Genomic DNA, 20,947 nt, shown 5'->3' on the forward strand with positions numbered 1-20,947 from the left:
CCCAGTAGAGACAGCAGTCCAAGCCCTTTCCACCGGCCCCACCTGACATCACACCCTGGCGGCAACCTCATCTTGGAGCAGCTGGCCTTCCGGGGGCCTCACGGTCAGCTCCTGCTGGCCAGTCGCAGGCGGGTGTGAGTTACTCATTAGCTCCCTGCGGGCAGCAGCGCCCCACGCACATTAGCAGAACCTGCCCTCACCAGGTCCTGGAATGCACAGGTGGCTGAGAACCAGATGGAGGCTGGCCCTGACCATCCTGGCATTTCCACCCACCCCATGGAGCCCCTCTCCAGGCCCCTTGGGTCAGTCAACACCCCGGGGTCTTCAGATTCCTCTAATCCCTCACCAGCTCTCAGAGTTCCATGTCCTGTTCCCAACTCCCTTTGAAAAACATCGCTAACTCTCAAACTCCGCTGACCTCAGGAATTCTCTACTGAGGACTCTGAAGAGCTTCTGTTTCTAAGGTTTACAGTGAACTGCTACGCGTTAAAATGAACACATGTAAAAATCATCTAGGAACAAGGGACAATCCATTACATGTTTTGCAAGACAGAAAATTACAGTGAGAAGGGGGGAAATTCTTTATTCTAGACAGCTGAAGAGAAGACATAATGGACTGTCACACCTGCTTCTGCCTTCAATCTTTTGTGACACCGCATGTCATGGGGCAGCTGGGACAGTTCCCTGGACACCGGGGAAAGAATGGAGAGAAAAAGGCAAATTTCACCTTAGTGCTATTATGGGAGTCACTCTGACCTTATGGACTCTCTCAGGGGACTTTGGGGACCCCTGAATACCCAGGGCACACCTAGAGAACTGCTGTTCTCACCTCATCAGGTTTAAAACCTCATGGAGTCCAATTATTTATTTCTGGACTACTTCCAGAAAAGTACTTTGGGTGGATTGCAAACATACACGGACCTGCTGACACATGTAGCACACATGTAGCCCTCAGAAGCTCTATGCTAAGGTAGATAAGAAAGCCTCAAGACACTGTATGCTACATGATCCCATTTGTGCAAAAATTCTAGAAGAGGCAAAGCTGCAGGGGCAGAGAAACTGAACAGTGGGGGCGGGGGAGGGGGAAATGACAACAAGGGAACGAGGCCATTGTGGAGCGATGGGAACACCCTTTTTTAAAAAATACTTATTAGGGGCTGGTGCTGTGGTGTAGTGGGTATAGCCACCGCCTGCAACACCAGCATCCATATGGGTGCCAGTTCAAGTCCTGACTGGTTCACTTCTGATACACCTCTCTGCTATGGCCTTGGAAGGCAGTAAAAGACGGCCCAAGTGCTTGGGCCCCTGCACCCACGTGGGAGACCCAGAAGAAGCTTCTTGGCTTTGGATCAGTTCAGCTCCGGCCGTTGTGGCCATTTGGGGAGTGAACCAGCAGACAGAAGATCTCTCTCTCTCTCTCTCTCTCTTTTACTTATTTATCTGAAACACAGAGTTAGAGAGGGAGAGAGAGAGAGAGAAAGAGATTTTCCATCTGCTGGGTCACTTGCCAGAGGGCCGCAATAGCTGGGGCTGGGCCAGGAATATGGTGGTTAACCAGATGATGTGGAAGAAGGACTTAAAATGGCATCTTACGAGTCCAGGCACGTTCTGCCTCTTCAATGAGAAAAGTGGCTAAAAGTGTCGGATCCAAAGCCTGTTTTGACATGCGACCCACCACTTAGCTGACCTACCTTGGACAATGTTCTTAGCACCTCCGAGCCATGCTTCCTTGCCTGTGTGATGGCGAACTCCTGGAAAGGTGCGCATGTGGACTGTGTGTGAGGATCCTGACCCAGCCCACAACACACCCAGGCTGCCACCCCCATCTCTCTTCCTGCTGGAGGAAAGCACGGGGTGTGGGCGCAGGCAAGGAGAGCATGGGTGTAAAGGGAGAGGTTGGAGGAGCCCAGGAGGATCCGGGACTTAATTCTGAGGGAAAAACAGAGTGCTCATAAAGAAGGAGTTAGCCCACAGTCAAATGTGCTCCTACCAGGAGCCCCAGGCTTGTGTCTGGGTGCTCGCTCCGGCCACATGTGGTCACCTTTGCGTCCCTCCCAAGGTTTGCTCACTCTCGTCCTCCAGGCCTGCACAAACCTGCACCCTATGATGCAGAGGTTGGGTGGTTTGCTACTGTGTGCCTGGAGAGGAGAGAAGGCACACATCCATGCAAAGATTTGTTCAAGGCTGTTCCTGGCAGCTCTGTCCACACAGCCAGAAATTCTAACAACCAAACATCCCTTCATGAGTGACTGGGTATACAGACCAGAGTACCTCCTTAGTACAGAATCTAACCCACAACAAGCGCAGTCAACTGGTGGCACCTGCTGAGTGAAAAGCAAACGCGAGAAAGAAGGCCAGGTCACTGGCAGATTTTCACTCTGCTATGAGTTCACCTGAATGGTGTCTGTTAGTAAACCAGTATTGTTTTCCGTGCTAAGGGTGCTTCTTCCTTCACAGAAATGCATAGCTCTTTATCATCCTTCTATTTCAAAACAGTTTACATAACACAGAAATCATCTGCTCCTTATAAAACTAAAAGAATTTAACAAAAAAAGGGGAAACCAAGAGGATGCAAGCAAGGCTTAGGGAAGCCGGGACACCCATCTCCGTTTCTTCAGTTCTCACTTCTGCTGATCCTCTGGTTAGAGTCCCAGAATTCCCCTTAGTTACAGTCTTCAGTGATTACCGAGGGAAGTGCTATTTATGGAGTGACTCCCTGCTAGGAGTACCTGCTGCTCTGCATTGCTTGTAGGAAAGAACATGGCCCACACAGCCCAGGGACCATCCTACCTCCGCTCAGAGCCTGCCTGTGGCCTGGTGTAACCGCAGAGACCCACGTTTCTCAGACTCGGGCATCCAAGCGCACAGCCACAGTATCTGCTGTAGCCTGTGCTATGACTCGGTGTGTCTTTCTTTAGAGGTTACTAGTGCTGTCGACAGATAACCACAGTCACTGGCCATGAAGCTGAAGTGTAAAATGTAGTGAATGGACTTGCCCTATGACCTGGCAACTGCACTCCTGGGCATTTAGCCCAGGGAAATGAAAACTTAAGTTTCAGCACAGACCTGTACAGGAATGTTTACAGCAGCTCTACTTGTTATGTAGATGTCCTCCAGCAGGTGAATGGGTAAGCAGACCCTGGAACACTACTGGACCGCTGAAACATACCACAGTGGCCTGAATGAATCTTAAGGATGCATAGCATAACTGGAGGGTTACATATGTCAGGAGTCCATTTATACAACACAGTTGAAATGACACAGTTCTAGAGATGGGTACCAGATTAGTGGCTGTCTGGGGCTGGGGGTAGTGGGAGAAGCTGGGGTGGCTCTGAAGTGGAGGCATTTGGGAGCTGGGTGGAGTGGGTGCAGTTGAGCATCGCCATGGTGATGGTGGTCACACAAAGCTGAACACCCTCTACCGATGGCATCAGAGTCAGTGTCCTGGGCCTCATCCGCACGTCAGCTGTGTGCCATGCTGCACTGAGGGAGAGGGAAGGCAGCCCTGAACTTCCCAGTGCATTTCTCTGTAAGCTCCCGCAAATCTGTATTTCAAAATTGTAAGGGGATAAAAATTGGGGGAAAAAGTCAGTCACTGAATTGCAAAAATAGAAAGTAAATGAAAGTAAGTAATCATTAGTCCCATTTTCACAGGTCAGGAAACTGAGCCCTAGGAATTGGGTAACTTACTCCCACCATAGGTCACACTGAGCACTAGCAGCCCAGCAAGCCCAGGGCCTCCTGACCTCTGCCCCAGACGCTGCTCTGGCCCCCTGAGGCTGCCTTGCGTCTCCCAACCGCTTCCCTTCATTCTGGCCTCCCCTTCTGGGGAGGGCGGGATGCCCAGAGAATGCAACATGCAACCTGGGGTTTTCTTTGAAGTAATGACAGATTTTCAGAGAATTTTTCAGAGGGTGCTTAAAAATGTTTTAAAATTTATTTGAAAGGCACACACATACAGAGAGAGAGAGAGAGAGAGAGAGAGAGAGAGAGAGAGAGAATATGAATCAATCTTCCATCCACTAGTGCACTTCCCGAATGCCCATTACATCAGTGGCTGGTCTGGAACTCAGTCCAGGTCTTCCATGTGGGTGACAGGGACCCACTACTTGAATCATCACTGCTGCTTCCCAAGGTGCACATCAGCAGGGATCTGGAATCAGAAGCAGAGCTAGGACTTGAACCCAGACACTCTGATAAAAGACATGGGCATTGCAAGTGGTGTCTTAAATGCTGAGCCAAATGCCTGCCCTGTGGAAGGGGACTTTTAAACAAGTTGATTGATACAAGGATAATTTGCACAATTTACAACTTCCTTTTAAAACAAATCTATTTTTTTTTTTTTTTTTTACTTATTTGAAAGGCAGAGTTAGAGAGAGAGAGGAGGATAGACAAAGAGAAAGATCTGCCATCCATTGGTTCACTCCCCAAACGGTCACAACACATGGGGCTGGGCCAGGCAGTAGCCAGGAGCCTGAAGCTTCATTTGGGTTTCCCACATGGGTGCAGGTGCCCAAGGACTTTGCCGTCCTCCACTGATTTCCCTGCTGCATCAGCAGGGAGCTGGACTGAAGTGGAGCAGCTGGGTCTCGAACCGGTGCCAGTATGGGATGCTGGTGCTGCAGGTAGAGGCTTAACTCTAGGCGCCACCGCACCGGCACCAATTTACAACTTCTTGCCGCCTCCTAGAGGAACAGATCCCAAGGCAACTGCTGTTTGGACTGGTTGGGAAGGTTGCTGGATGGAGGCTGAGAGTGAGCTGAAAGGACTGGGAGAAGGTGGAGGAAGTGCCTGGGAAAGGCTGGGGGCAGGGGCTGACGAGGTGATGCACCACTCCGGCACCACCCTGGCTCTCACCCCAGCTCCCCAGGCCTCTCTGGGACCCAGCAACCGAAAGACTGACACCCAGCTCTGTGTGTGTCTGCACAGCAGGCAGAAGGTGTCCTCCGTGCCATGGGCCACGGATGAGGCTTGGCAACCAGAAGGGAGCTCTGGGGAAGGGGAAGGGCTGTATGAAGCAGAATTTCTGGGGTTTTGCCTAAGGTGCATGAAGTCAGCTCTGTCTTTCAAGAAAGGCCGCCTGACCTATAAACCAACTCAATGACGTTTCCTAAAATGGTTAGATGTAGAATCTTATCAGACACCCTAGTCTCTCCAAAGTGACCTGAGAATACATCATGTTGAGATCAAGTTTGTTTGATTTAGGTATGCAAAATTAAGAGTGAAAAATGCGACTCGGAGCACTTCCTGTTTCCCGTCTGGTGTGTGAGGAACTTAAAGGCCGCTGCTCATCCCAACAAGTGAGAAGCTGGACAAACTGACCAATCAGCAGCTCTTCCTGGATCCATCAGAGCAGGGAAGTCACAGGGCAAGCTGCTGCCCAGAAACAGGAAAGACAGACGGGCAAATCCTGAGGATCGCCAGTGTCTGCAGAACTCCTCCCATTGACCTGAGCTGTAAGTGGTGACTGCTGGGGGCTCAGCATGGACAGGCCTGAGAGTCCACACCTCTGGGGACCCAGACAAGTGAGGGCGTGTGCACGCCCACATGTATGTGTGTGCATGCACATGTGTGCACAAAGTATAGGGAGTGAGGGAGCCAAGTGCCCTTCTGAAAGTTTTACCTCCAGGAATCCCAGGACATCACAGTGAACACTGGAGAAGAATCCCCTCGCCTCTGGCAGGAGGAGGGAAAAACATCCATTCTGAATTAGGGCAGGGTGCTAATCCTGTTCTTTTGGACAAGGCCAGCTTCAGCAGAGAAGCCCACCTTGGGATAGGTTTTATCTGAACCTAATGGAGTTGGGGGACGGGAAGTGTGCAGGCTTAGCTGGTTTTAGCCATCCTGCCCCACCATGGTGGTTGTGTGCAGCGGGGGTGCGGACCGAGGAGCACTGTGAAGCTCACAGGCACAGCTCTGATCACAAGCCTGCAGGGCACTTCCTCCCCCACACATTGCCAATGCTTCACTACAGGCCTACACACAGCACTTCAAACCCCTCTCTCCATCAGGAATGGAAACCAGCAAAGTCAGGAAGGACACAGTTGAGCCCAAAGCACATCTATCAGCTGGATACACCCAACAGCGGCAGAACACACGCCTGTCTCAAACTCACACAGAGCATTCACGACAGGTTAAACAACGGAATCACACAATGTCTGCTTTCAGATCACAATGAAATTAAATTAGAAACCAATAACATGGGGCAGACGCTGTGGCGTAGTGGGTCAAGCTTCCGCCTGCAGTTCTGGCATCCCATATCGGTGCTGGTTCAAGTCCTGACTGCTCCACTTCCGATAGAGCTCCCTGCTAATGTGCCTGGGATAGCAGTGCTTGGGCCCCTGCACCGCATGGGAGACCTGGAAGAAGCTCCTGGCTCCTGGCTTCAGGCTTCAGCCTGGCCCAGCCTTGGCTGGTGTGGCCATTTGGAGAGTGAACCAGCTAATGGAATATCGCTCTTTCTGTCTCTCCCTCTCTCTCTCTGTAATTCTGACTTTCAAATAAATGAATACATCTTTTTTTTATAAAAAATCAATAACAGATTGCTGAAAAATTCCAAAATACTTGGCAATTAAACAAAACACTATTAAATGAGAAAATGAATTCTTGAGACATTATTTTGAACTAAATGAAAATGAAAATACAATCTCTCAAGATTTCTGGTATGCAGGGAAAGCAATGTTTAGAGAGAAATTACAGCACTGAATGCATATATTAGAAAAGAATAATGATAAAATTAATCACCTAAACTTCAACTTCAGAAAACTAGAAAAAGAGCAAATGAAATCCAAAGTAAGAGACTGAATAATAAGTTTGAACAGACATCAATGGAATTGAAATCAGGAAATCAACAGAGAAAAATCAATAAAAATAAAACTTCAGTTTTTGAAAGGATCTGTTGAATTGACAAATTTCCATGTAAGCCATGATAACTGAAAAAAAAAAAGATACAAATTACTAATAGATCTAAATCACTAATGTAAGAAATGGAGAAAGGGGGCCAGTGCCGTGGTTCACTTGGTTAATCCTCCACCTGTAGCACTGGCATCCCTTATGGGTGCCGGTTCTAGTCCTGGTTGCTCCTCTTCCAGTCCAGCTCTCTGCTGTGGCCCGAGAGGGCAGTGGAGGATGGCCCAAGTGCTTGGGCCCCTGCACCCGCATGGTAAACCAGGAAGAAGCACCTGGCTCCCAGCTTCAGATCGTAGCAGCCATTTAGGGGGTGAACCAATGGAAGGAGACCTTTCTCTCTGTCTCTCTCTCATAGTCTAACTCTTTTAAATAAATTAGAAAGAAACAAAGGAAGGAAGGAAGGAAGGAAGGAAGGAAGGAAGGAAGGAAGGAAGGAAGGAAGGAAGGACGGACATCACTATGGCATTCATTCACAGCAAAAGGAACAATGAACAATTCTATGCCCACAAATGTGACAACCTATATGAAATTAACCAATTCCTTGAAAAACACGCAAGCTGCCAAAACTCATGTAAGAACAGACAATCTGAACAGGCTATTCCTTCTACATGAACTGAAACCATGGTATGCCGTCAGCTGAGCTCTGACAAAGGAACAAGGCTGTGAGGGCAAAACCAGTCGGAAAACAGCACCATAACCGCTGCACATCCATGGGCAAAAGAATGAATCTGGACATAGACCACACACGTCAAAAAAATTAACTCAACATGAATCATACACATAAAACACCAAACTATAAAATTCCTAGTAGATGAGAGAAAATTTACATCACCTTGGGTACGATGATGTTTCAGATATAGTACCAAAGGCATGATCCATGAAAGAAACAACAAGCTGAATTTTGTTACAATTAAAAATTTCTGCACTGCACAAGACAATGCCATGAAAAAAAGAAGAGAAAACCAGGGCCGGTGCAGTGGTGTAGCGGGTAAAGCTGCCGCCTGCAGTGCCGGCATCCCATATGGGAGCCAGTTTGAGTCCCGGCTGCTCCACTTCCGATCCAGCTCTCTGCTATGGCCTGGAAAAGCAGAAGATGTCCCAAGTCCTTGGGCCCCTGCACCCACATGGGAGACCTGGAAGAAGCTCCTGGCTTTGGGTCAGCGCAGCTCCAGCCATTGTGGCCATCTGGGAAGTGAACCAGTGGATGGAAGACACCCCCCCAATATCTCTGTAACTCTGCCTTCAAATAAATAAATAAATCTTTTTTAAAAAGGATCACTAGGTTGGCGTCATGGCTTACTAGGCTAATTCTCGGCCTGTGTTGCCGGCACCCCGGGTTCTAGTCCTGGTTGGGGCACCGGATTCTGTCCCGATTGCTCCTCTTCCAGTCCAGCTCTCTGCTGTGGCCCAGGAAGGCAGTGGAGGATGGCCCAAGTCCTTGGGCCCTGCACCCACATGGGAGACCAGGAGGAAACCCCTGGCTCCTGCCTTTGGATCAGAGCAGCGTGCCGGCTGTAGCAGCCATTTGGGGGATGAACCAATGGAAGGAAGACCTTTCTGTCTCTAACTCTGCCTGTCCAAAAAAAAAAAAAAATAGTATCACTAGACATCTGTAAGAAGAGTCCAACAGCAAAATGCTGACAACACCATCGGTGAAGTGAAGCAACAGAAACCCTTGTTCTTGGTGGGAATACATAGTGGTTCAGCCACTTTGGAAGATGGAAGGCAAGTCAAGAATGTTTAGTGAATTTAGGTGGAACCAAATGTAAACATTACACTAAGAAATCCAAAGAAATAAAAGGAACACTACTTGATTTTGAAAATCTCACAACCTAGGTAAGAGAAGTTTCACATTGTCACTTTTATCAGACAGTTCCATTCCTATAAATAATTCAGTCCAGTAAGAGTCTGCAACTGGAGGCTGGCGCTGTGGCACAGTGAGTTAAGCCTCTGTCTGTGGTGTCAGCATCCCATATGAATGCCAGTTCAAGTTCCGGCTGCTCCTCTTCTGATCCAGTTCCCTGCTTATGTCCTGGGAAAGCAGGAGAGGATAGCCCAGTGCTTGGGTCCCTGCATCTGTATGGGAAACCTGGAGGAAGCTCCTGGTTCCTGGCTTCGGATCAGCCCAGTTCTGGTCATTGTGGCCATTTGGGGAGTGAACCCGTGGGTGGAAGACTTTTTTTTTTTTTTTTAAGATTTTATTTATTTGAAAGAGAGAGGTAGAGACAGAGAGAGAGGTCTTTCACCCGCTGGTTCACTCCCCAGATGGCCGCAGTGGCCAGAGCTGCGCTGATCCAAAGCTAGGAGCCAGGAGCTTCTTCCAGGTCTCCCATGTGGGTGCAGGGGCCCAAGGACTTGGGCCATCTTCTATTGCTATCCCAGGCCATAGCAGAAAGCTAGATAGGAAGAGGAGCAGCCAGGACTAGAACTGGCACCCACATGGGATGCTGGTGCTTCAGGCCAGGGCTTTAACCCGCTGAGCACAGCGCTGGCCCCTGATGAAAGACTTTTCTTTCTCTCTCTCACTCAAATAAATAAATAAAATCTTTGAAAAGAAAGAAAATCAATGAGGCAGACTTCCTAAAGGAAAAAAAATAAGAGTCTACAACTAAGGGGCTGACACTGTGGAACAGTGGGTTCAACTATTGCCTGTGACACTGGCATCACATATTCGCGCTGGTTCGTGTCCTGGCTGCTCCACTTTCAATTCAGCTCCCTGCTAATGCTTCTGGAAAAGCAGCAGAAGATTGCTCAAATGCTTGGGCACCTGCCTCCCACCATGGGGGACCTGGATGGAGTTTCAGGCTCCTGGCTTTGGCCTGCCCAGCCCCAGTTTTTGTAGCCATCTGGGGAGTGAACCAGCAGATGGAACATCGCGCTTTAACTCTTTCAAATAAATAAATAAATCTTAAATTAAAAGGGTCTGTAACTAAGGGACATAGGTCTGTCATCTAGAAACACAGCCAGCATGGTGTTTTCAGCTGGGTCCTCTTGGGAGCCCTTTCCTCCTTGGACTGACCGCCTGGGGCTGGTATGCAGGGCATGCTTCTTTCTCCCACCCCTGGAGGTTTTTTCTTACAGAGGACAGGAGTTTCCAGATATCTGACATTAGCCCCAGGCATGAATATTTAATGATGAGAGACTACATTCTTTTGATATCTGAGAGCAGGAGCTCCCATAATAAAATTTGCCTTCTCTTGATTCGATTCCAGGCAGTGCTATGGTCAGGAATAAATTCCACTATCAAGTTCAGAAATTTTTAAAAAAAGACACAAAGGGAACAAAAAATTCACATGCCAGTGTTATACTTGCATATCAGAAAAATAAGAATATTTTCATGTTTAAGTACACACATAAAAACAACAAATCCAAAGCCCTTTTCTTCCAGAAAAAAGAAAGACATAGACTAAAGAGTTTTAGGCTAGAAGGAGAATATGAATATACAAAATTAGGGATCAGAAAGGTTAGATAATCACAGATGAGAAGATTTTCTTTAAAAAAAAAAAAAAAAACTAGGACCACTGTGTACTTTGCTAAACTAATAAGATTTTGATGATTCAAGGATAAAGACCATTTTATCAAAATTAGGGGGAAAAAAAACAATAAAACAATCCTCAAAGGAAGAGGTATAACTGATAACATCAACATCATTCAGCAGAGAACAAGACAATAACATCTACTGGGAGCATGTTAGGATTGCAACCTGGAGACACAAACTTCAAGCCGCCTTGAAAACATGCCCAGGCTTTGCAAAACTGGGGAGCTGTTAGTGTGGCAAAGGTCAACTGTCTTCCAAGAAGGGGACTCCAGCAGTTTCCGGAAGCAAGAGGAAGTTTCCACAGACTGCGGCAAAGGCTGGTGAATTTCACTCCAGAAATAGTTTTGGCAAGTTCAAGTTCAAGGGCCTGCTTGGGGGGGGGGGGGGGTCAGGTGGCTGCCTGTGAGACAGTGCAGGTCAAGAGTTTACCTGGGCCTGTCAACAAGAGACCCTGACTACATTCTGCTCCACTTTAATTTTGCTCTTTGACAAAAGCTATCAAAGAATTACATTCCTGAATGCCACCAATGGCCAGAACATTCACATTTCCCATGCCTTTTTTTTTTTTAAAGTTAATTTTTCTTTTTCTAAGATTTATTTTATTTATTTGAATAGAGTTACAGAAAGAGGTAGAGACAGAGAGAGAAGTCTTCCATCTGCTGGTTCACTCCCCAAATAGCCGCAACAGCTGGAGCTGTGCCAATCCGAAGCCAGGAGCCAGGAGCTTCCTCCAGGTCTCCCACGTGGGTGCAGGGGCCCAAGGACTTGGGCCAGCTTTTGCTACTTTCCCAGGCCATTGCAGAGAGCTAGATCGGAAGAGGAGCAGCCGGGACTAGAGCCAGGGGGCTTTAATCCCCTCCGCCACAGTGCCGGCCCCTCCCCTACCTTTAAAGAAAGAGATGATTCTGCCCAGCCCAGCCCCAGCCATTGCAGTCATTGGGGAGTTAAATCAGTAGATGGAAAATTCTCTCTGTCTCTCTCCCTGTATAACTCTGCCTTTCAAATAAATAAATCTTTTTTTATTGAAGAGAGTAACAGGGAATACTCAAGCATATTCAAAATTGAAGGTAGCTTTGGTAAAATGGGAAGGTAGAATCAATATAGTACTACAAAGTAAACTACCAACTGATTTCAAATAGGGAGAGAGATAGGAAAACCTTAGTAACATGTAGAAACAAATCAGGTAGGACCAGAAGTGGGCTAAGCCACTATGGAAACGAGTCTGGCCTCTCCACTGGAAGTGAAACCTGCAGTTCTAGCATATGACCGACCCAGCAATCCAAAGAGCTGACACCAGAGATTGCAACAGATACTTCTAGACCACTGTTCACAGCAGCATAATTCAACGGTAGCTAAAAAGTGGGAGCAACCCAGGTATCCAGTAGGTGAGTGGATACACAAAATGTGAAATAATGCAATGGAATGTTATTCTGCCATAAAAGGAAATTCTGATGTATGCAACAACATGGTCGAACTTTTAAAACACCATGCTAAGTGAAATAAGCCAGACACAAAAGGGTAAACATTGTATGATTTCATTTATATGAAGTATCTAGAATACCAACATTCTTAGGAAGCAGAACAGTGGATACCAGGGGCAGGGTGGGGGTGGGAGGAAGGTGGGGAATTCCTGTTTAATGATTAGAGTTTCTACCTGAGTTGAAGGGAAGAGTTCTAGAAATGGATGGTGGTTGTATGATAATGTGAGAGTATTTTAATGCTACTGAATTGAACACTTAAAATGGTCATAATGGTAAATTTCATGTTTTACATATTTTACTGGAATTAAAAAAAAAGAAATCCAGGAAATACAATGAAAAACTAGCACAATATGATCAAGAAGGTCTTATTCCTGGAGCACAAGGATCAGCTGTGTCAGTAGTAAGAGAATGACAGAGACTGCTAAAAGGGTAACAAAATTCAACGTGCACTCCCGATACTACACTCAGTGAAACGTGAAGACATTCCTTAAGATGACACCATTCATGTGCATCTTCAATCATTCCTGGGTCATCAAAACCCAGGAGTAAAACATGAGACAGAGACAGGATATTCACTGTCATTCCTATGACTTAACACTATGCTGGAGGTACAAGTCAAAATAATAAGGCAAGGGGTGTGCATCAGGTCTAGTGGTTAAGTTTCCAGGTGGGACACATGCGTCCCATGCCGGAATGCCTGGGCTTGATGCCTGCCTCTGGCTCCCAACACCAACTTCACGTTAATACACAGCCTGGGAGGCAGCAAGTGATGGCTCAGGCAACAGGGCTCCTGCCACCCACTGGGGAGACCCCAGTTTAGTCTCCAGCTCCCAGTTTCAGTTCCTGCTGACTCCCCACCCCCACCCCACTGCTGTGGGCATTTGGAGAGTGAAACAGCAAATTCGGAACTTTGTTTCTTTGTCTCACTCTCTCAAATGAATAAGTAAAGTGGCATATTATTAAAAAAAGAGAAAATATAAAGTATAGCCATAACACTGGAACAGAAAAAATAATTGACATATGTCTATGTAAAAAATTCAAGACTCAACTGAAAAAGTATACAAAAAATATCAGAGAAAACGGAACTCTTGCTCCCACATAAATGCTAATACTTTCCTCATGCATCTGGATTTACAAATTCACACACTATTGGGAAAATATCTAAAACACAACATATAAATTCCCCCAAAATTATCTTGGTAAGAAATTAAGAAAAATATAGCACTTGGGTTAAAAGCATGGTCTATTAGTTCTGACAGCTTCTTGGTAGATTTCTTACACTTTTCTATACAGAAGATTATGTCATATACAAAATTACGTCATAAACAACAACAAAGGATTACTTTGTTCCTTCCCTTCCAGTCTGGATACCTTTCATTTCTCACCTCATGACCCTGGCTAGAGCTTTGAATACACTGAGGAGGAGGAGTGACTTCCTTGTCCTATTCGTGATCTTAGGGGAAAAGTATTCAGTTTTTCACTATCAAGTATCAAGTTATCTCTAGATTTGTTCTTTTAAGATATCCTTTGTTAGGCTAAGTAAGGTCCTAGGTTTGTTGACTTTATCATGGTATGGCTGGATTTTGTTAATTGCTCTTTGCATTTACTGACAGGATTTTTTAAAAGATTTATTATTATTTTTTTAAGGATATTGCTGCTTCCTGTAAATTCCACCTTAAAAAAAAAAAGATTATCTCCGGCGCGGCTCAATAGGCTAATCCTCTGCCTTGAGGCGCCGGCACACGGGGTTCTAGTCCTGGTCGGGGTGCCAGATTCTGTCCCAGTTGCCCCTCTCCAGGCCAGCTCTCTGCTGTGGCCAGGGAAGTGCAGTGGAGGATGGCCCAAGTGCTTGGACCCTGCACCCCATGGGAGACCAGGAGAAGTACCTGGCTCCTGCCTTCAGATCAGCGCAGTGCACCGGCCGCAGCGCGCTGGCTGCGGCGGCCATTGGAGGGTGAACCAATGGAAAAAAGGAAGACCTTTCTGTCTGTCTCTCTCACTGTCCACTCTGCCTGTCAAAAAAAAAAAAAAAAAAAAAAGATTATTTAGATTATTTATTTATTTGAGAGGTAGAGACCAGACAGGGAGAGACAGAAAGGTCTTTCATCTGCTGTTCACTCCCCAAATGGCCACAACAGCCAGGACTGGGCCAAGCTGAAACCAGGAGCCAAGAACTTCATCTAGGTCTCCCACGTGGATGACAGGAGCCCAGGTTCTTGGGTCATCTCCACTACTTTGCCAGGAGCATTAGCAGGGAGCTGGATCTGAAGTGCAGCATCCAAGACACAAACCAGCACCCATATGGGATGCTGGCATTGCAGATGGCAGCTTAGCCTGCTGTGCCACAAACGCCAGCCTCCATGACACGTGTTTAAAATTAAAAAAAAAAAAAAAAAAGAAAGAAAGAAAGAAAGAAACACATTTATTTGAGAGACAGAGAAGGCAGCGAGGGAGGAAGGGAGAAAGAGAGAGACTGATTGAGAGATCTCCCATTTGTTGGTTCACTCCTTAAATTCTCAAAACAGTTAGGACTTGGGGCCAGCGTCGTGGCACAGTATGTAACGCCACCTCCTGTGATGCCAGCATCCCATATGGATGCTGGTTTGAGTCTCAGCTGTTCCACTTCCAATCCAGCTTCCTGATAATAGCCTGGGAAAAGCAGGTGAGAATGACCCAAGTGTTTGGGCTCCTGCTACCCATGTGGGAGACCTGGATGAAGCTCCTGGCTCCTGGCTTTGGTCTGGCTCAGCCTTGGCCCTTGAAGCCATCTCGCCATTCAAACAGTGGATGGAAAATCTCCTTGTCTCCTTCTCTCTCTCTCTCTCAACTTTCAAATAAATAAATAAATGCTAAACAAACAAACAAACAAACACCCAGCCAGGACTGGGCCAGGCTGAAGCCGATAACCAGGAATTTAGTCTAGATCTTCCATGTGGGTGGCAGGAACCCAGCTACTTAGGTCATCACCTGCTGACTCCACGGGTTGCATTAGCAGAAAGCATATGCTTTGTTAAAATGCTTTAGGTCTCAGACAGCCATGTCCCTCTGTCTGACCTTCTATCCTCCTTTCAACTGCTCCTTCTCCGCAAGGCAGATGGCAGAGACTGGAAATTCTCACTCCCAAGGCAGCCACAGGAACTCTGATCTCACTAATCGAGCCTTGTCTTCCATATGACCTCCATCTCAGAAGGGATTCCTCACACTCAGGAGGAAAGAGTGCTGCAGAGAGAAAGGCCAAGGACCCCTGGGCTTCCCCACTCAGTCTGTTAACACAAGGCAGCATTTTCATCCTGTCCCATTTCTGTATGGTTGTCCAAGCTTTAGTCATGCCTACGTAGTAAGGGCTCCATAAAACCCCAAAGGACAGGGTTTGGGGAACTTCCGGAGAGCTGAACACATGGAGGCTTACAGGAAAGTGAACAAGAATTCAGCTACATACCAGGTGGGCAGGGGCCCCAGCGCCGTGGGGACAGGGCTCTGCCATACCTCACTCTATCTATCTGGCTATTCATCAGTATCCTTTAAATCACTCTGTACTCAACTGGTACAATGTGCTTCCCCAGGTTCGTGAGATGCTCTAGCAAACTGAGGATGCTTAAAGAGGTGGCTATGGGAACCCCAATTTGTAGCAGATCAGAAGTTCTGGAAGACTGGCCTTTGGCAGCCTTGTAGGACTGACACTCAACATGTGGCCAACAAATGCCATGTTTAATGTACCTTCAGAGTTAACTCCCAGTGCATGAACAAGTGTGTATGAGTCAGATTAAAGCACTTACAAGGAGAAATTTAAAGACTAAGCGAATCACACACATAAGCAGAATACACAACATTACTTCCTGTTTTTCCAAAAGACGACCCACTCAAAACATGAGAACACAGTTAACTTCTGCACGCATCACTAAGGACATAAATACTGATCCCAGAGGGAAAACGCAGCTGGATCAAAACCATCCGCTCATACACAGCCTGTGAATGTTAGTTTCCATCCCCAGTAACCAGACCCAGAGCTCCTGCTGGACAGAACCTGTGATCTTGCCAAAATTGAGAACAGAAGCAGGTGCCTGAGGTGCAGAGAAATCTGGTCTGGACCTAGAGATCAAAGCTCCCCACATGTCTTGGGACACTCTGCCTATCTCACCTTCAATTTTTTGTATCTGTCTCTGCATAGCCAAACTCAACACTGGACCAGCAACTTCCACCAAGCAATACATTATCAAAGAATGCCTGCACCTGAACATTAACACACCACCTCCTGCACTTCAGAGGAAGATGGGGTGTCTTCCCAACCCCTGGTGTTTGGAACAGACGGTGAGGGTAGAGGACACTGGACTCTCCTTCTCACTGGTCTCTGTGTAAACCTAAGAGGGATGGGCATTTGGAGACCAATGAAGCCATCCTGGAGACAGCTGGGAGAGGCCGGCATAGTGGATAAAGCTGCCACCTGCAGTGCCGGCATCCCATATGGGCGCCAGTTCAAGTCCTGGCTGCTACACTTCTGATCCAGCTCTCTGCTATGGCCTGGAAAAGCAGTAGATGATCCAGGTCCTTGGGCCCTGCACCAACATGGGAGACCTAGAAGAAGCTCCTAGCTCCTGGCTTCAGATTGGCGCAGCTCTAGTCACTGCGGCCAATTGGGGAGTGAACTGAACCAAGAGATGGAAGAGCGCTCTCTCTCTCTCTTTCTCTCTCTCTCTCTGCCTCTCCTTCCCTCTCTGTGTAACTCTGACTTTCCAATAAATAAATAAATCTTTCAAAAAAAAAAAAAAAACAGCTGGAGTTTCTTATTTCAAGACAAAAAACACCTTTACAAAGGGGTAAGAATTTCTGGCCTCAAAAAGTGAGATGAAAGCAGTGGGAACCCACATTTGACATTAAGCAAAAACCCCCAAACTAGAAATCTGGTCTGAAATTCCTATGTGCAGCACAGTGCAGTTCATGAGTGTGGAGGTGGAAAGCAGACACAAGGGTGCATGCCACAGAAGCAGGAGAGAGACAGCCAGGAGTGACTGAGAGACCCAGGACAGGGACCTCAGCTGGGTGCCAGAATGCATGCTTCATGTTTGTGGGCATGCTGGTTTTTAGCACCAATTGCCAGATTTCGTGCCTTATGATCTAAAATGCTATACTCAGGCTTGTGTACAAGATGCACTGTTCTCATGGAACTAAATCCAGCCCATCTAGGATGAAGACACTCCTGGTTACGACACACAGGATCCCACCCAGACTGGGGAATATGGTGAGAATGACAAAAATCTGGCAAGCCGAATTATTATTTTTTTAAGATTTACTTATTTATTTGAAAGGCAGAATTACAGAGAGGCAGAGGTGGAGACAATGAGTGAGCAAGAAGTCTTCCATCCTCTGGTTCATTTCCCAAATGGCTGCAAAGGCCAGAGCTGGGCTGATCCAAAGCCAGGAGCTTCTTCCAAGTCTCCCACGCAGGTGCAGGGGCCCAAGGACTTGGTCCATCTTCTGCTGCTTTCCCAGGCCACAGCAGAGAGCTGGATCAGAAGTGGAGCAGGTGGGATTAGAACCAGTGCCAATATGGGTTGCCAGCACTGCAGGCACTATGCCAGGCACTTTACCCACTATGCCACAGTGATGGTCCCCCAAATTATTAAGTGTTCCAAAATCCTAGGCAACACAGGATTCTTGCAGTTGTTAAGGGAAAATAAACATTATTTTAGGGACAAAGTTAACTTGTCTGGACGCCTCTGCTTTTGTCCATTCAACTTTCTCAGAATGACTGCATTTGGCCTTCTGACCATGCTATGTCGTGCCTATCTTCTTCACTTTCTGTACATTTGAAAGAGATGCTAAGACTTAAGTAAACTGCTTTCAACAATGCACACGCTATACTGTTCCAAGAGGTGTGGGCTGTCAGAGACTGTTTTTGGAATGGGAGACAGGACAGGTGAAGGCACCATCATGCCCCAGAGCACGAGGCCTGCCACACTGGAGTGTGGTGCTCTGGGAGGCACCCAGATTCACAGGAGCTGTGAATTCCATCTTGATGACCTGCAGGCTGGGTCACGATGTGGCAAGAGGCTCTTTCACTCCCTGTTATCGCCGACTGAAAGGAAAATGGCTGAAAATGATAATTTTTAAAAACCAGATTCCCTTGGGCCAGAGCCGTGGTTCACTTGGTTAATCCTCCACCTGCGCACCAGCATCCCATATGGGCACCAGTTCTAGTCCTGGTTGCTCCTCTTCCAGGCCAGCTCTCTGTTGTGGCCTGGAAAGGCAGTGGAGGATGGCCCAAGTGCTTGGGCCCTGCACCCGCATGGGAGGCCAGGAAGAAGCACCTGGCTTCTGGCTTCAGATTGGCGTAGTTCCGACCATAGCGGCCATTTGGGGGGTGAACCAACGGAAGGAAGACCTTTCTCTCTCTCTCTGTCTATAACTCTACCTGTCAAAAACAAAACAAAACAAAACAAAACAAAACAAAACAAAAACCACACCAGATTCCCATCCTCAGCTTTAAGCGTGGTAGAGAAAAAGCAAAGAGGAGATCATTGCGCATAGAGAAATGCTGCTTCTCTGAACTCCCTCTAAGGCCTCCTGATGGACGCATCCACTTCCTATACAGAATAAGACCTGTTCTTTGACAAAATTTCAAGGGTGTACGTATACATTTAAATAGTTCCTTGTATACCACCAAATAAAAGTTGCTGCATGCATCTTGGGAGGTTGACTTCCTCTTCCCCACGTTGAGCTGTGGGCAGTAACAAGCAGCATTGATGGGCTGATACAGAGAGTCCTTTCCTGAGAGAACAAAAGCCAAGCCAGCAACCAAAGCAGCCCCGACACCAGCTGTCCCAACAAGACCTTCAGTGACCATGCGTGCTTCTATCAATTCAGTTCCTGCACTTGGAGCTGACAAAGAAACAGACACCATTAGCATGCTCTGTAGGGCCTCTGGCCTGTGTGGTGACGTCTCCTGGTCTCTGCTCTGCCCCTGACACTGCGCTTGCCATGAGTTGATATGCACTCAATGTCTGCAAGTTACTCTATCAAACCAGCCAGGTGAGTGGTCACCTGTCTGCTTCCCACCCACTGCTACTGCACTTCCACAAGTTCTGCCTTGCCTGCTGCACTTAGTTCCCCGGCATCAGGACCAGGATCTTGTTTGGGACAATGAGGCCCCACCTCGACTACACGGGTCCCTATCTGAGCATCCCTCAGATGTGCCACGGCCCAGGAACACACCCTGCAGAAGGATGTGAGAAGCTGGAGCAGAGCAGCCGAGCAGGGAGTGCCGCAGTGATCTGTCTTCCCTCCGACCAGACTCTGGGCCTGTTTGGACAGCTGTTTAAATAACTTGTCCTTGGGCTGGCGTAGTGACAGAGTGGGTAAAGCCTGTGATGTTGGCATCCCACATGGGCACTAGCTCGAGTCTCAGCTGCTCCACTTCTGACCCAGCTCCCTGGTAATGCCCCTGGGAAAGAAGAAGATGGCCCAAGTGCTTGGCCTCCTGCACCCATGTGGGAGACCAGATGGAGTTCCAGGCTTTTGCTTTGGCCTGGCCCACACCTGGCTATTGCAGCCATTTGGGGAGTGAACCAGCACTCTCTCTCCCCCACCCCCCTCTCCATCTCTGCCTCTCTCTGTAACTCTGCCTTTCACACATAAATAAATACATTAAAAAGAAAAAAAAAAAAACAGTAAGAAGCGAAGGAACAGAGTGATGGACCTCCAATCCAGCAAAACAGCCTCCTGGATTGAGGGGCCCTAGCATAGCCCCCAGTGTGAGGGCTAGGGAAGTGCACAGCACAGTGGGGCCCAAACCTGAGTTCCTGCCAGACTCAGGACTGAGGCAGACTGTAGCCTCCCCAGCCCCACAGAGGAGGGTCTCCTGAGCTTCTTACCTGCAATGCAATGTACCCCACAGGGCTGTGGCGCATATTAAATAAGGAGCGGAGGTGAAATGCTTAGCCCGCAGAAAACACTAAAAGGAAGGGAAAGGGCCTCCCTAGAGGTGAGGGGTGGGGGAAGGCAAATGCATCCTGGCTTTGGGCAGCCCTTGCTGCAAATGCATTAGCGCTTAAGAGCAGTAGCTTGACGTTGCAGAGATCATTCTGCTAATGCCATGGCCAGCATCTGGCCAAGAAGGGACACAAACTCCCAAGGCAGGCAGCAAGCAGCAGGCAGCGGGACCTCAGCCTCCCCTCACCATCACGGTCCTGAGGATACCTGTGCCTGTGGCGCCCAGTCCAAGGCCCTTCCTCAAGAAGTGCTGCTAACGTGGCATTCTGCAGAGGTCCCTCAGGGCATGCCCTGGGCCAGCAAAGGCAGGGAGGGCTCAGTGTTTAGTGCTGCACAAACTCAAAGCTAGACTATACTGCCTTGATCTGCTAACCTGGGTCATCTGGAGAAAATGAAGCAGCAGCTGGAGCTGCTCACCGGGTCTCTGTCTGGGCTCATGGCAGAAGGACCTGTACCTTTACCCTGCAAAGCTGGGGGTGACCACGTGACTCGTTTTGGGCTAAGGGAACATGAATGGAAGAGCCTGCATCCCGTGAGACCGAGGATCTATTTGGGCCAGAGGCCCTGCTAAACAGAGCTCCCACTATATGCAGCAAAACCTGCTCCCCCTGACTTACTACATTTCATTACTTGAAGGACCAGGCTCCAGGTATGTACATGCAGTTGTCTTCTTGAGTCCTCATTTGGAGTTCAGGGCAACTCAAAATTAACATATCCCAAACCAAATTCTTGAGCTTCCTCCCACCCTCCCTGCACCATGTAGCCAGATGCCTGTGGTAGGTTCCCTGGAGCAACCCTGAGACCCCACTCCCAATTCATGCCAAGTCTCCAACACCTGTTTCAAACCCATCTACCCCAATCACCTCCACTGCTCCAGTTAAGGTCAGCAACCTTTCTTACCCAGACCAGCAGCCCCAAACTCTTTTTTGATTATACAGGAGACCCACCTCATCCCACAGGCCCTCAGTGGATGCTTGAAATGGCAGCTAATACTGAACTGTATGCAGACCACATTTTCCTACACACACACACA

The 20,947-nt window shown here is 47.8% G+C and overlaps 1 protein-coding gene across 2 annotated transcripts in view; it reads right to left on the bottom strand.

Moving 5' to 3' along the window:
- The window catches only part of ABHD12 (abhydrolase domain containing 12, lysophospholipase), a 90,333-nt gene that overhangs the window by 28,088 nt on the left and 41,298 nt on the right, over positions 1-20,947 (bottom strand). The gene's annotated exons all lie outside the window — the stretch shown is intronic.

This window comes from Oryctolagus cuniculus, chromosome 11 (assembly GCF_051225735.1).
Source record: "Oryctolagus cuniculus isolate XC-2025 breed Fujian yellow rabbit chromosome 11, ASM5122573v1, whole genome shotgun sequence".
Classification (NCBI taxonomy): Eukaryota; Metazoa; Chordata; class Mammalia; order Lagomorpha; family Leporidae; genus Oryctolagus; species Oryctolagus cuniculus.